The following is a 16,083-nucleotide window of genomic DNA, read 5'->3' on the forward strand; positions in this document are numbered from 1 at the left end:
GATAACAGAGCCTGCTTTCAAATCTTTTCTGCTAGGCTGCCTCCCAAGAGCTTGGAAACTAACTACTGTTCTTGCTAGACCCTGTTCTCAGATGCAGGGATCTTGTTGCCTAAGAGCAATTAGCATGATTTGGTGTGTAACCCAAATGCTTCCAGTCCTCACTGCCTGTGGCTACAAAGAAGGCTCATCATCCTCAATGACCCCAAATTCTTGGTCCCTATGGATACTTCTGTGAGATCCCAAGGAGCCTTGTGTGTGCTCATATCCCACACTGTCAGCCACTCTCACCATCTGGTACCACCACAGTCTACTCCACTCCAGCTATCTCAGGTAGCTAGACTGGGGCCTGTCAAGGTCCTTGAAGGAGTCTTGCACTTTTGATGTCGCTGAATGAAGTGCCTTCTTGATGGTGCTAATGTTCCTGCTAAGGGTGCTTTCTCCCAATAATCCCAAATCCACTTATCTTGAGGTGAGAAGCCATGCTGAGCTCCATATAGTGGTGGGTTCAATATTTCTCTCCTCAAAACTGGGTGTCGACATCTCAGCATCCCATAGCTGCAATGCTAGGATTCAGAATCTCACCAAGTCAACAGGCTCAACATCACTAATCATCAGGGAAATGCAATCAAAACCACAACGAGGTACCACCTCACACCTGTTAGAATGGCCATCATCAAAAAGACAAGAAATAACAATTGTTGGCAAGGATGTGGAGGTAAAGGAACTCTTGTGCACTGTTGTTGGAAATGTAAATTGGTACAGCCACTATGAAAAACAGCAGGGAGATTTTTCAAAAAATTAAAAAGAGAACTACCATTTGATCCAGCAATTTCATACCTGGGTATTTATTTGAAGAAAAAAACCCCACTAATTTGAAAAGAATATATGTTTATTTCAGCACTATTTACAATAGTCAAAATATGGAACTAACCTAAGGGTCTATGGATAGTGAATGAATAAAGAAAATGTGGTATATAAACAATGGACTACTATTTAGCCAAAAAAAAAATCTTGCCATTTGTGACAACATGGATAGACCTTGAAGACATTGTGCTAAGTGAAGTCAGGCAGAGGAAGACAATACTACATGATCTCACTTATATATGGAATCTAAAACAAAAACAAGACCAAAAACAAAAAAACAAGCTCATAGATACAGAGAACAGATTGGTGGTTGCCAGAGGCAGGGGTAGAGGTGTGGGTGAAATGAGTGAAGGGGGTCAAAAGGTACAAATTTCTAGTTATAAAATAAGTCATGGGTATGTAACATACAGCATGGTAACTATAGTTAATAATACTGTACGGCATATTTGAAAGTGGCTAAAAGTGAAGATCTTAAAAGTTCTCATTACAAGAAAAAAATTTGTAACTATGTATGGTGTTACAAATGTTATTATGGTGTTACAGATGTTAATTAGACTGACTGTAATGATCATTTTGCAATAGATACAAATAGCTAATCATTATATTGTATACCTGAAACTAATGTAATGTTAAATGTGAATCATGCCTCAATAAAAACAAAAAAATTAGGAAACGTAAGACAATCCTATTGGTGCTTACAGTTTATCTGAAAATGACTAATAATTTAAAATCTGATGTCATATTAAATGACTCTGTTACAGAAATAGATAAATAAACCTTCAAAAACAAACTTATTGATTTGGGTGCACATAAATATACACTATAAAACTACCAAATCTAGAAAGTATCAGTCAACTTTTTAAAATAAAAAGTGACTGTGGGGGCTTCCCTGGTGGCGCAATGGTTAAGAATCCACCTGCTAATGCAGGGGACATGGGTTCGAGCCCTGCTCTGGGAAGATCCCACATGCCGCTGAGCAACCGGGCCCGTGTGCCACAACTACTGAGCCTGTGCTGTAGAGCCAGCGAGCCACAACTACTGAGCCCATGTGCCACAACTGCTGAAGCCCACGTGCCTAGAGCCCGTGCTCCGCAGCGAGAGGCCACCGCAATGAGACGCCCGTGCACCACAACGAAGAGTAGCCCCCGCTCACCGCAACTAGAGAAAGCCAGTGCGCAGCAACAAAAGACCCAACTCAGCCAAAAATAAATAAATAAATAAAATTTAAAAGTTAAAAAAAAAAGTGACTGTGGCTATATACACAACCTCAGAAAACTTCCTAATTAAAGAGACACTAAGGAAAGAGGAAAACACTGCATATTCATTCCAATAAAAATAGTACCATAAGGGGGACTTCCCTGTTGGTGCTGTGGTTAAGAATCCACCTGCCAGTGCAGGGGACACAGGTTTGAGCCCTGGTCCGGGAAGATTCCACATGCCACAGAGCAACTAAGCCCGTATGCCACAACTACTGAGCCTGCGCTCTAGAACCCGCGAGCCACAGCTACTGAGCCCATGCGCTACAACTACTGAAGTCCACGCATGTAGAGACCGTGCTCCGCAACAAGAGAAACCACTGCAATGAGAAGCCCCTGCACCGCAACGAAGAGTAGCCCCCGCTTGCTGCCAACTAGAGAAAGCCCGTGGCAGCAATGAAGACCCAACACTGCCAAAAATAAATAAATAATAAAATAAATAAATAAATAAAGTACCATAAGTATGTATAATCAAAATAATTATCTGGTGAAATTTTTCTATAACTTTTATAACCTTTAAATTTCTTCCCATTGTCAAATATATGGTCAAATATTCATTTTTCTGAAAAGTGAAAGTGAAGAAAAATCACTAGATCTTTTGATGCTTAATAATAAATTATGAAGGCAAAATTGTGAATAACTAGCTTATTGGGCAAAAATAATTTTTGGTCCTTCGCTGTTTCCCTTTCCAGTTTTTGTACAAGATTGTTTCAGGATTCATAATTGTGCAAAGACCATAAAATTGTGTCATTTCTTAGCCTTTACGATTTATATAACAAGTTCAAATTAGAATTTTAAAACATTTTATTCTTTTAAAAGTTCAGGAAATCGGCTCTCCCAAGCCAATTATGTGGTTTATGTAATCAAAACAAATAGCTGAACTACATGTGCTACGCGAGATAAAACAACGAAACCTCTTTCCTCAGAACTGGCTGTCAACTTCTCAGCATTTCAAAACTTCTATGCTGGGATCGAGTCTCACCGAGTCTCTCATGAAATCCATTCCTGGGAATTCCCTTCCTGGGAGCTCTGAACCAGCCCAGGGAGGAAGGCGTGTGAAACGGCGCCCCCTCCTTTCCCCTGTCCATGCTCCTTCCCACCCCTCCTTTGCGATCCCCCCAAAACACCATCGCCCCCCCCCACCAGTTATTCATGGCAATTTATGCATGTAAACGGAGAGGAGTGAACATCATCAAAACAGCGAAACTTTTCTTCCCAGTTTGGGTTCTGGTAGGACACCCTGCTGCATATTTTATGCAAATTAGATGGGGAGGTTTGCCCCCTAAGGAGGCCCAGGAGAGGATGGAGGGGGGAAATTCACTCCATTGTCAGAACCTTAAAAAAACCTGAGAGCTAACATCTTCAGCTGGCTAAGCTTTAAACTGAACTGATATAATAGATTACAACTGGATAGAAATTTGTTTTTCATTTTGAAATCTCAGTCTTAAAACCAACTTCAGGCCCCAAAAGGCCACAAACAATAAACGAAGATCACTAAAAAGGAAAAACCAAACCGAAAAAAAACATAAACAAACAAACAAAAACCAAACCAAGAGAAGCAGCAGCACAGCGGGAGCCAGCTGCACTGCAACTTCTCATTTTGCAGCGTGTATCTAATGCCAGTGCCCCAGGGAAGTCGGGTTAGAAGCAGTTTCACTTCTTTGGTTGCTCCCCACCCACGGCCCTTTCCGGAGGCGGAAAGCAGAAGATATTAAAATAGACCCATTGTGCATGCAAGAGCAACGCCATCAGCACGGCGTCTCTTCCGGCTAGTCCACCTTTTCAGTTCTCAGTTTGGCTCCCCTCAGCCTGTTTATACGGATTCTACTAGAAACCTGAATTGGCTATGGGGGGGAGCTATGAAGTGTGTGCTGAAGCATTTGGCCACTTCCTGTTTTATAAGTTCTGCAGTAAGTTCTTTAATGAGCCCTCATGTCAGAAAAAGAACGTTCCGGGAAAACCCTTTCTGATGTTCTCCACGGCTCACCTTGACCAGAGCACCTGCCACAGCAGTCACTCTTCAGAGGACGGAACAGCAGGAGGCTCGCGGGATTGGCATGTTAAAAGAAAGCTGCCCTCTTTTTCTTTTGTTGTTTCCCATTCTTCTTTCTTCTTCCTCTCCACTACCTCCGAGAGGCGTAGAATGGGACCGCTTTTCGGGTCTACTTAATTCTTACTCCCGGCCCACATCAAGACAATAATGCAGAAATGCTGAAAGCTCCAGCATCGGCATCACCTGAGACCTTGCTAGAAATGCAGGATTTCAGGCTCCATCCCAGACCTAATGAATTAGAATCTGCATTTTAACAAGACCTCAGCTGATTCGTACGCTCAATAGGGTTTGAGAAGCCCTGTGAAAGAAAGCTTGGAAAATGAACTGATGCGCGTGTGTGAAATTTTGGGTCACAGCGACACCTTGTGGTCACCATAGTAGTTGCTGTTGAGCTTTCTGGTGGGCAAGCTCCTATTGACCGAACAGCAGTTCATTATTCATCACTGGAGGAAACAAGATGAAGGTTATACCAGTTCCCGGAGGTCTCCGGGTTCGGCCTCTCTCCACCACGCTGTCAATCAAAGAGATACGGGCTCTTTTCCAAGGATGCCTTCTACCTGAGTTGGGAACAGCTTATAGCCATAGTGATTTCATGCATTCCAAATTAAAACCAGCAGGTTCAACAGATCTCAAAGTATTTCTTTCCCCTTCACAAGATTTATCATAAAATTCATAAAGCCATTAAAACTCAGTGACACAAGAATGGTTCTAGAGATTATTGAGATGAGTAGTTCCCACCTTTTAAACATGAAGCTCGCTTTATAATAATGGTTGGTATTTACTGAACATTTACTCTGTTTCAAGCACTGTTCTAAGAGCCCACAGTCCTTTAATCAATTAAACCTCACATCAATTCAGTGAGACAGGTGCTATATTATTTCTAGTTTGTAGACCCCTCTCTGACAGTAATATTTATTGGTTGAGAAAAACCTATACTAACAAGAAACTATTATTATGACTCTAGTAACTCTTGAGAAGGAATTTGCATTGAATTAAGTCCAATCACTTCTACATACATTTAGGAAATAGTAGTGCAGACATATACGATATGTTATCTACCCAGCCTCAGACTGTGTTTGGGGTGTATATAGACTTGGGTTATCTTGCAGCAGCTCCAAGGCTCTCCAGAGGATTCATAGCTCACAGTCTGGGAGCCCTAGTGTAGAAATACCCCCCCCAATCCTTTATTGATGCCATACCATGCACTCCGGAACACGGCTGATTTCATCTACTCTGATGATTAGCAGGATCAGGCTTGCCTTGGCCTTGGATGGGAGACTTCTGGGGTGTAGGAAATATCTCAAAGAAGTTCCCCGTGGTTATATTTCTAGCTTGAAAACTACACTGTAGAGACAAACAGACTCCATGGACTGTTGCTCCCTTCTGTTATCCAACCCATACACCCTAGAAAAAATAATTTTCCTAAAACAGAGGTCTGTTTGAGTTATTCCCCAACACAAAGTTACTCCAACTATGCCCAGCTGGTTATATGAGCTAAAGCTTATTCTGATTACCTAGGTTTTCAAAGTAAAATCTAATACCAACCAACCTGCTTGCTGCTACTCCCTTTACTCTGTGTAGACTATTCCTCTAGTCTCTGTGGTGGAAAATGGTGGCCTCAGAGGAGACCTCTAGGAGGCCAGTTAGTGGCTAAGGTGACCCTCTCCAGGAAGTCACTTGGGATGCAGAGGTAGGTCCTACACAGACATAGGAAAACAGTTCTGGCAAGTAACAGTTAGATAGCCTTTTCTCAAGACCAAGCATGAGGGCTTCCCTGGTGGCGCAGAGGTTGAGAGTCCGCCTGCCGATGCAGGGGACGCGGGTTCGTGCCCCGGTCTGGCAAGATCCCACATGCCCGGAGCGGCTGGGCCCGTGAGCCGTGGCCGGGAGAGGCCATGGCAGTGAGAGGCCCGCGTACCGCAAAAAAACAAAAAAAGGAAAAAAAAAAAAAAAAAAAAAAAAGACTAAGCATGAGTTTACTGTGAAAAGTATCATTACTGACAGGTAAGTACAAATGCTGGTGGGTATTCTCATCTTCAGTCCCTCAGTGGAAGAAATAGCATAACCAGAAGTCAGTATGAGTCTTGGCCATTTCATGTTTCTGTCTGCCCAGTTTCAAACCCATCTTTTTAAAAGTACAACATTTCCTTTTGGGCATTCTTTCTTCCCACTGGACATAGTCTGGGAGACAGTGACCAAGATTCCAGCATTCCTTCATTAATGGGTAGAGAGGTGGCCCAAGCTAGGTCAGTTACATTCTCTCTTCCTGGTATTTGAATCTTGACTGGAGGATCAAAGGAATAGAAAAGAATTCTATTTCATCCCAGACTTCCAGAACCTGCTTTCAGACTTCTTGTGGGTCTTTGCATTGTATCCTCGAGAAATATCCTAGTTCCTGCCTGTTTCCACGCCTCCACCCTGTTATTGACTCTGTGAGCCCCCAGCATCCTTCCAAAATAATTTTTTTAATTTTAATTAAGTTAATGTGCTACTCAGCTGTTGCTAGAATAATGCTGTATTAAAAAGCACCCTCAAAATCTCAATGGTTTGAGGCAACAGAATTTTATTTTCCTGACCCACAGGTCTGTTGGTCAGCCAGGGTGGCTCTGTTTCAGACTTCAGGTCTGCTCCATGCACCTCTCATTTGAAGACACCAGCAGTTATTGTTTTTTTTTTAATTGTGAAAATTTTTAATTAAATAAACAGGGTGATGCAATAGACAGGGACTGAGAATCGATTGCAATAGTTCTTCAGAGAAGGCTGTCAGAAAGCCTTTTGGAGGTGCAAATATTTAAGATAAAAATACTTTGTCCCTTTACTTTTTCTTATTCATCAGTTTCAAATAATATATTTCAAAAATACAAGTTTCATAGATTACTTTAAATTTTCTAAAATTCACATATTATGACTTGACTGTTTGCTGCAGGATGTGGGCCATAGAGGGAAGAACTACACATTCTCTTATTGAGAGAGTTATTATATGGTCGTTATTTAACCAATGATTTTTTTTGTTTTTTATGGATAGTTATAGAACATTGCCTACCACAGTAGACTGGATATCTTAGTTTTCTCAACGGAAGAAAAGCAGAATCAATAAATCTATATTAGGAGTTGGCAAACTTTTCCTGTAGTGGGCCATGTAAGCAAATAATTTAGACTTTGCAGAGCATATGGTCTGCTACAACTCTCCGACTCTGCCGTTGTATGATGAAAGCAGCCATAGACAATACATAAATGAATAAGCATGACTGTACTCCAGTAAACATTTCATTACAAAAACAGGTGTCAGGTCAGATTTGGTCCCCAGGCTCTAGTTTGGCAAACCCTGACCTATCTGACAGTGACACCAGCAACTATTCAGGGCCTGCTCTTCTCGTGATAGATGGTAGTGGGCAGGGTAAAACCACACCAGCACATTTGACATCTCTAGTTGAGCATCATATGTTATTCTGCATTCTGTTGGCCAAAGCAAGTCATGTGGTCAAGCTTAAACTCAGTTGTGTGGACATGCACATTTTGCCTACTCTACGGTAGGGAGGCAATGCAAAGTCACCGTAGAAAGGGCGCCAATGTATTTGCATTATTCTGTTACCCATAGAGAGTGTAAAGCTGGGACCATTAAGCTACCTTGGTTAAACAGAAAATAATAAAATATTAACAGAAATTAATTTTAACCCAGTCAAATTTATCAATCTTTTCCTTTATGATTTATGCTTTCCAAGTCTTGTTTAAGAAATTCTAAAAAAAAAAATTCTTCTTTGCTGTATGGCAATTATATGTCAATAAAACTGAAAGAGAAAATAAAAAAGAAATTCTTCTTTGACCCAAGAACATCATAGTCTTCTTCTTCTTTTTTTAAATGAATTTATTTATTTTATTTTTGGCTGTGATGGATCTTAGTTGCTGTGCACGGGCTTTCTCTAGTTGTAGAGAGCGGGGGCTACTCTTCGTTGAGGTGCGGGGGCTTCTCGTTGTGTCTTCTCTTGTTGCAGAGCAACAAGTGTGCAGTCTTCAGTAGTTGTGACACATGGGCTCAGTTGTTGTGGCTTGCAGGCTCTAGAGCTCAGGCTCAGTAGTTGTGGCACACGGGCTTAGTTGATCCGTGGCATGTGACATCTTCCTGGGCCAGGGCGCGAACCCATGTCCCCTGCATCGGCAGGCGGATTCTTAACCACTGCGCCACCAGGGAAGCTCCATAGCCTTCTTTATTTTGTTTTTCACACTTAAGTCTTTAGTCCAGAGTATGGGTAAGGCAGGGATCCAACTGAGTTTTTGCTAATGGCAGACCAATTGCCCCAGCATTGTTTTTTGAATAATTCATCCTATTCCAAGTGACCTGTAAAACCACTTTTGCCATGTATCAAGTTTTCATAAATGCAGAGTATCTTTCTGGACTCTATTCTGTTTCATTATTCTATTTGTCAGCCTCTCAATACTCACCTCTCAATACTCTACCTCTCAATTATTTGGTCTTCAATCTTCATTTAGAATCAGCTTGTCAAATTCCATATATATATATACACTAAAAGTACCCCTCAACATTTTGTTTGGAATATCTTTGAATTAAAGATTAATATGGGGAGAAAAAAAAGGTTTTCAAGATAATAAATCTTCCTCTTCATGAACATGGAATATCTCTCCACTTATCTGGGTCATGTTTAATTACATTCAATAACATTTTATAATTTTCTTCTTAAAGTATGCCATCATTTGTTAGATTTATTCCTAGACACCTCATTTTATGCTATTTAAAATGATATAAATGCAACCTTTTAAAATGATATCTTTTAATGATTTGCTGCAGTGTGTTGAATATAAACAATTTTTGTATATTGATCTCAAAGCCAGCGACTTTTATCATAATAGCAAGCATTCATATAATCCTCACTACGTTCCAGGCACTGTTCTAAGCATTTTATATGTATGGAATGCATTCAATCTCACAATGACTCTGTGAAGAAGGTTTTATTATTATAACTATTTATAGATGAGGGAACTGAAGTCCAGAGAAGTGCAGAGAGGTAAAGTAAATTGTCTAAGATGGTAAGCGGTGGAGCCAGAGTTCAAACTCGCCCAATATCCAAAGCTATAACCACAACACTATATTTTTCTCTTATCCTTGTTAAGCTCTTTCATCAGTTCTAATAATTTGCTGGTCTATTCTCTTAGGTTTTTCATGCAAACAACAAGAGCAACAAATACTTTAAAAATCAACTAGCAAACATATGGTAATGCCCTATTAAAGCAGGGCAAGGTGTGTGTGTGTATTTGTGTGTGTGTCTGTGTCTCTCTGCATGTGTATGTCTGTGTGTGTGTCTGTTTCTGTGTATCTGTGTATGTCTGTGTGTGTGTGTCTGTTTCTGTGGGTACGTGTGTGTATGTCTGTCTGTGTGTCTCTGTTTCTGTGTGTATGTGTGTGTGTCTGTGTGTCTATGTCTGTGTGTGTCTGTTTCTGTGTATATGTGTGTGTATGTCTGTGTCTGTTTCTGTGTGTATGTGTGTATATGTCTGTGTGTGTCTTTTTCTGTGTGTATGTCTGTGTCTGTTTCTGTGTGTATGTGTGTGTATGTCTGTGTGTGTGTGTCTGTTTCTGTGTCTGCTTCTGTATGTGTGTGTATGCATGTGTGTGTCTCTCTGTGTGTGCGTGTGTGTATGTCTGTGTGTGTGCGTGTGTGTATGTCTCTGTGTGTCCGTTTCTCTCTGTGTGTGTGTGTGTGTGTGTGTGTGTGTGTGTGTGTGTGTGTGTGTGCATGCTAGGAGGAGGAACTTTATGAAGAGCAGCATTCTTAAAGCAAATGGAATTCACTGAGCCCTTGGGGTGGCTGGTATACTTCCCGAGGAGCCAGGAATTTCTGGCACGGCTGCAACTGGCCAAGTCAGGGCATCCTCAGAGAGGCCTGCAGGCTCCAGGGAGGCCTGAATAGGAAAGGAGGCCCAGGGCCAAGCCCAACAGAGAGTGTCAAATGACAGGCGGGCTCCTTCCCCACCCTCCACCTCCAGATCTGGGCTGAATCAAAGGGCCATTGAGGCCCCTCCCTCTCACAGACTGAGGCCCCTGGGGCTGAAACACAACAATCCCACAGACTTCTGCTCCAAACAGGCTTGTGTTTGAAACCACAATATACTTGGCTCCAGTTTTACACACATTACTTTCCTGGTGCTGAAAAAAAAAAAAAAAAAAAGAATTAGAAGAATGAAAGTGAGAGGCCTTGAGGGATGGGAATTCTTTTTCCAGTCTAGTGAATGAGGTTAATAAGTAGAAAAATAAAAGTACTCTCCGTGAAGGGTCTTTGGAAGGGTTACCAGGCCATGATAATTAAAAGCAAATTAAAAGGCTGTATCATTCATTCAGCCTCAGTCGCCTCTCTCAGCCCTGAGAGAGCTGAGTCTACCGCAGGGCAGGAGGGAGAGGGCGGGAGAAGGGGGGGAGAACCGGCCTCCTCAGCGATGTGGAGTGATAGCCCTTAAGGAGAAGTAGAGACCTGCACCGGCAGCTCTGTGTCCCTCTGTGGCATCCCACCCAAATGCTAAGTCATGAATTAGGGAATTGACTGACTGATAATCTCCCCACGCCTCACCGCACACTGGACACTTGCTCACACATTTCAAAGGAATGGGTCATCTTGCATGAGTCCCTTGTATCTCTCTGAATCTCAGTTTCCTCTCTGTAAGATGAAGGTGCAAACTAGATCAGTTGTTTTCAAATGGTGCTCTCCTGAGTCCCCTCTGAAGCCTGGGTCGTGGAGGAGGGAGGGAAAGGGAACTGTGAATCGAGCCATTTAGCCCTTGTCTGATTCTGCCATCTTTGACCTCATACCATTTTCAGCACAAACTGGTTGAGCAGTTAATTCTAACAGGACTGTTCCTATGACATGCTGACTCTGTCAACTATTCCAGGTAACCCCAGAGGTCAGAGCCGCTGCCTCTGCACTGGTTTGGTCCCTATTGCCACCTTGAAGAAGGTGTGGAGGGTTCCTGTCAGCATCATGTCTTTCTCAAGGAGACTAAGAAAGACTTGTGATGACCCAGGTGGGTGGTGTGTGGCCACAGGTTCTGTGCTAGTGGCTTCAGGAAGTAGCCCTGTGGCCTGGGTTGGAGTGAGATCTCGCAGATCTACATCTGTGTTTTCACAAACTCAGGTGAGATTTTTGCATAAGCTTCTGCAACAATTTCCCTGAGAAACCCTTTTTGAGCTCCCAAGTTGGGTTGTGATGCTTTTCCAAAGCACCCGGATTATACACTACCCTAGAACTTAAAATGTTAGTGGTATTGCCTGTTCGCCTACTCACTTGTATCCTTTCTCTGGTCTTGAAGTCAGAAACTGTAGCTTTTTTTTTTTTTTTTTTTTTTGCGGTACGCAGGCCTCTCACTGTTGTGGCCCCTCCAGTTGCGGAGCACAGGCTCCGGACGCGCAGGCCCAGCGGCCATGGCTCACGGGCCCAGCCGCTCTGCGGCACGTGGGATCTTCCCGGACCAGGGCACGAACCCATATCCCCTGCATCGGCAGGCGGACTCTCAACCACGGCGCCACCAGGGAAGCCCAGAAACTGTAGCTTTTCACTATAAATCCCTAGGACCTGGCAAAGTCCCTGCCACACAAGGTAATTGTATTTTCCAAAAATAGCAGCGGTAATATTTCCAGTTTCACATGTTCTTCCACAAACTTTCCACTTCCCATCACGATTCACATCTATTTCCCCTCCCCTGAGGCCCAAGTTGGGGAGGGTGGACTCTGTGCCTGCCTCAGTAAATAGAATGCTGCAGAATACTTGACTTCCAAGGCCAGATTATAGAAAGCAATAAGGCTTCTGCCTGATGCTCTCTCCCTTGGGATATTCTCCCTGGAAACCAGCCAGCAGCTTGTGGGGATACAACCATGTGGAGAGCCAGTGATGCCCCCAGCTGACAGCCAGCTTCAACATCCCGACAGATAAGCATACAAGACTTCATGTGATTCCAGCCTCTAAGCTTTCAAGTTCTCCAGCTGAGGCATCCGACACTGCAGGGCAGAGACAAGGTACCCCGGATGCTCCACACCCACATTCTTAACCCATACATTCTGTGAGCATAATAAACATTTTTACTGCACCACTAAGTGTTGGGGATATTTGTTATGTAGCCGTAGTAATTGGAACAGTGGTCAATGATAGACACTAAATACATTAATAAATGGTTGGCCATGGGTTCTGTCAGATCCCTGGACCCACCTAGAAGGTGGAAAAGAGAAGAGCTATTCCAGGAAATGGGTGGAAGTGTATTGTGTTCCTCTAAAGTTTTAAGGCATAAATATCTATTAGTGTCTACTGTACTAGTAGAAAAGACTCTTAAAAAACAGCGCCCTATCAAGCCATGAAAAGACATGAAGGAAACAAATGCATATTACAAAGTCAAACAAGCCAATCTGAAAAGTCTATAGATTGCATGATTCCACCTAATATGACATTCTGAAAAAAGTGAAACTACAAAAACAGTAAAAAAAAAAAAATCAGTGGTTGCTAGAGGTTAGGGAGGAGGGCACAAATAGGCAGAGGACAGGGATTTTTAGGGCATTGAAACTATTCTATATGATAGTCTAATGGTGGATGCATGTTATTTGCATTTGTCCAAACCCATAGAATGTACAATACTAAGAGTGAATGCTAATGTAAACTACAGGCTTTGAGTGATAATGATGTGTTAATGTTGGTTCATCGACTGTGACAAATGTGCCACCCTGGTGCTGATGGTGGAGGAGACTCTGCATGTGTGGTGGCAGGGGGTATATGGGAAATCTCTGTACTTTCCATTCAATTTCTTTTCCTTCCCACTCAGTTTTGCTGTGAACCTAAAACTGCTCGGAAAAACAAAGGCCACTTTTTTAAGGGGTAATTTAAATATGGTTGTATTTATTGAAGAGCCTAGGGATTCCTCCTTCCCTCTCCCCAGCCTCCTCACAAATATACAAACCGTGCAGTCATTGGAGGAATTTTTAGGGTTTGTCTCAGTGCATTGGAGCTTGAGGATAAAGTCTGACCCTGCACATCAGGGGTTAATTTACTTTGGGACTTATTCTTTCATTTCTTTCTATCTTTGGTGGACTGCACGTTATCTGGGAGCTGATCTGTTTCTAACATAATTTGAGGAGGCTTCTGTTTTTGCCTTGAGTGAGAGTGAAAAAACTTCAGCCTTAAAAGGCATAGCCCTAAATGAATGGCTTAGGACTAGATTAAATCCAGGACTCCAGGGCAGTTTGAATAATGAATTCTGCATTCATTATTCTTAATCTCTCTCTCTCTGGCATTTATTAATTAGCAACTGTTTTCCATAAAAATAACCAGTGGGATCATCATCCTTACAGCTGACCAAAATAAATGTAATGTTTAATTTTGTGTTTTAATTAAAACTAGATGTTATGATTGGGTTTTATCATTATGTCTATTTGTTTAATAGATCTCTCCTCAGAAAATACAGCAGGTAACCATGTAGTTCCCAGAGTGATGATTTAGAGGGAAGGTGACTGCACAAGGCTTTCACAGTATTAAAAACATCTGTAATAATGATTATTCGTGATTTTGGTTTAAGCTGTCTTATAGGCATGTGGATATGTGCACACACTTGCTAAACATCTTGGAAGAAGAGTGGTTCTCAATCTGTGCCATAGAACTTCCCAACTTCCAATAGATGGCATTTTCCTTGGGCTGGGGACCTGCAGGACAGGGAAACGCGTCGCCAGAAATCTAGGCTGGCAGGAGCAAAGTCTGAGAGCTGCTTTCTGTGAGTTTTTCACAGAGAAATGATTACAACAGGTAGATGCTTTTTGTTACTAAAAAATAATTTCTTATGAACATGCACTTATTAATTGGTTTTTAGTATTATCAAAGTTCCATGTGTACAAAAGTTTACCAGGTCAGATGGTTTTATAAGGCTTCTATTGAAAACCCTACTTGCCCTGTTCCATCCCCGATTTCCTCTCCACAGAGGCAATGATTTCTTTCTCTTAAAGCTTTTTCTTCTGGAGTTTGTCTCCTTATTTCTAAATTATATGCTTACACTGCTATTTTTCACATTGTCATCTGTAAAATGAGTTGAAAAATCTCATAATGTTGGTGCGAGCATTAAAAAGAATTAATTCATAAAAAGCACTTTTAACAGTGCCTGGCAATGTTGTTGTTATATGAACTTTTCAGATTTAGTTATGATCTATTGTCTTCCTACTACAAAAACACCAGCCTTAGCTTTATTACAATAAACCCTACACACACACACACACACACACACACACACACACACACACACACACACACACACACAGAGTTTCCCCTCTCTAGCATTTATTGTTTGTAGATTTTTTGATGATGGCCATTCTGACTGGTGTGAGGTGATACCTCATTGTAGTTTTGATTTGCATTTCTCAAATGATTAGTGATGTTGATAATCCTATCATGTGTTTGTTGGCATTCTGTATATCTTCTTTGGAGAAATGTCTATTTAGGTCTTCTTCCCATTTTCGGATTGGGTTGTTTATTTGATATTGAGTTGCATGAGCTGCTTGTATATTTTGGAGATTAATCCTTTGTCAGTTGCTTTGTTTGCAAATATTTTCTCCCGTTCTGAGGGTCGTCTTTTCATCTTGTTTATGGTTTCTTTTGCTTTGCAAAAGCTTTTAAGTTTCATTAGGTCCCATTTATTTTTATTTCCATTTCTCTAGGAGGTGGGTCAAAAAGGGTCTTGCTGTGATTTATGTCATAGAGTGCTCTGCCTGTGTTTTCCTCTAAGAGTTTTATAGTGTCTGGCCTTACATTTAGGTCTCTAATCCATTTTGGGTTTATTTTTGTGTATGGTGTTAGGGAGTGTTCTAAATTCATTCTTTTACATGTAGCTGTCCAGTTTTCCAAGCTCCACTTATTGAAGAGGCTGTCTTTTCTCCATTGTATATTCTTGTCTCCTTTATCAAAGATAAGGTGACCATATGTACGTGGATTTATCTCTGGGCTTTCTATCCTATTCCATTGATCCGTATTTCTGTTTTTGTGTCAGTACTATACTGTCTTGATGACTGTAGCTTTTAGTGTAGTCTGAAGTCAGGGAGCCTGATTCCTTTTCTGTTTTTTCTGCATCTATTGAGATTATCATATGGTTTTTATCCTTCAGTTTGTTAATATGGTGTATCACATTGATTGATTTGTGTATATTGAAGAATCCTTGCATTCCTGGGATAAACCCCACTTGATCATAGTGTATGATCTTTTTAATGTGCTGTTGGATTCTGTTTGCTAGTATTTTGTTGAGGATTTTTGCATCTATGTTCATCAGTGATATCGGCCTGTAGTTTTCTTTTTTTGTGACATCTTTGTTTGGTTTTTGTATCAGGGTGATGGTGGCCTCGTAGAATGAATTGGGAGTGTTCCTCCCTCTGCTATATATTGGAAGAGTTTGAGAAGGATAGGTGTTAGCTCTTCTCTAAATGTTTGATAGAATTCGCCTGTGAAGTCATCTGGTCCTGGGCTTTTGTTTGTTGGAAGATTTTTAATCACAGTTTCAATTTCAGTGCTTCTGACTGGTCTGTTTATATTTTCCATTTCTTCCTGGTTCTGTTTCGGAAGATTGTGCTTTTCTAAGAATTTGTCCATTTATTCCAGGTTGTCCATTTTATTGGTATATAGTTGCCTGTAGTAATCTCTCACGATCCATTGTATTTCTTTTTGTGTGTGTGTGTGTGTGTGTGTGTGGTACGCGGGCCTCTCACCGTTGTGGCCTCTCCCACTGCGGAGCACAGGATCCGGATGTGCAGGCCCAGTGGCCATGGCTCACGGGCCCAGCTGCTCTGTGGCATGTGGGGTCTTCCTGGACCGGGGCATGAACCCGTGTCCCCTGCATCGGCAGGTGGACTCTCAACCACTGTGCCACCAGGGAAGCCCCCACTGTATTTCT

At 41.8% G+C, this 16,083-nt stretch overlaps 1 long non-coding RNA gene across 1 annotated transcript in view; it reads right to left on the bottom strand.

Moving 5' to 3' along the window:
• LOC136794387 (uncharacterized) overlaps positions 1–4,447 on the bottom strand; it is a 39,477-nt gene extending 35,030 nt beyond the window's left edge. Inside the window, exon 1 of the long non-coding RNA XR_010841079.1 lies at positions 4,108–4,447. This is a non-coding gene — a long non-coding RNA (uncharacterized lncRNA). The remainder of the gene's footprint in view (positions 1–4,107) is intronic.
• Positions 4,448–16,083: the final 11,636 nt, after the last annotated feature.

Source organism: Kogia breviceps, chromosome 6, assembly GCF_026419965.1.
Source record: "Kogia breviceps isolate mKogBre1 chromosome 6, mKogBre1 haplotype 1, whole genome shotgun sequence".
Lineage (NCBI taxonomy): Eukaryota > Metazoa > Chordata > Mammalia > Artiodactyla > Physeteridae > Kogia > Kogia breviceps.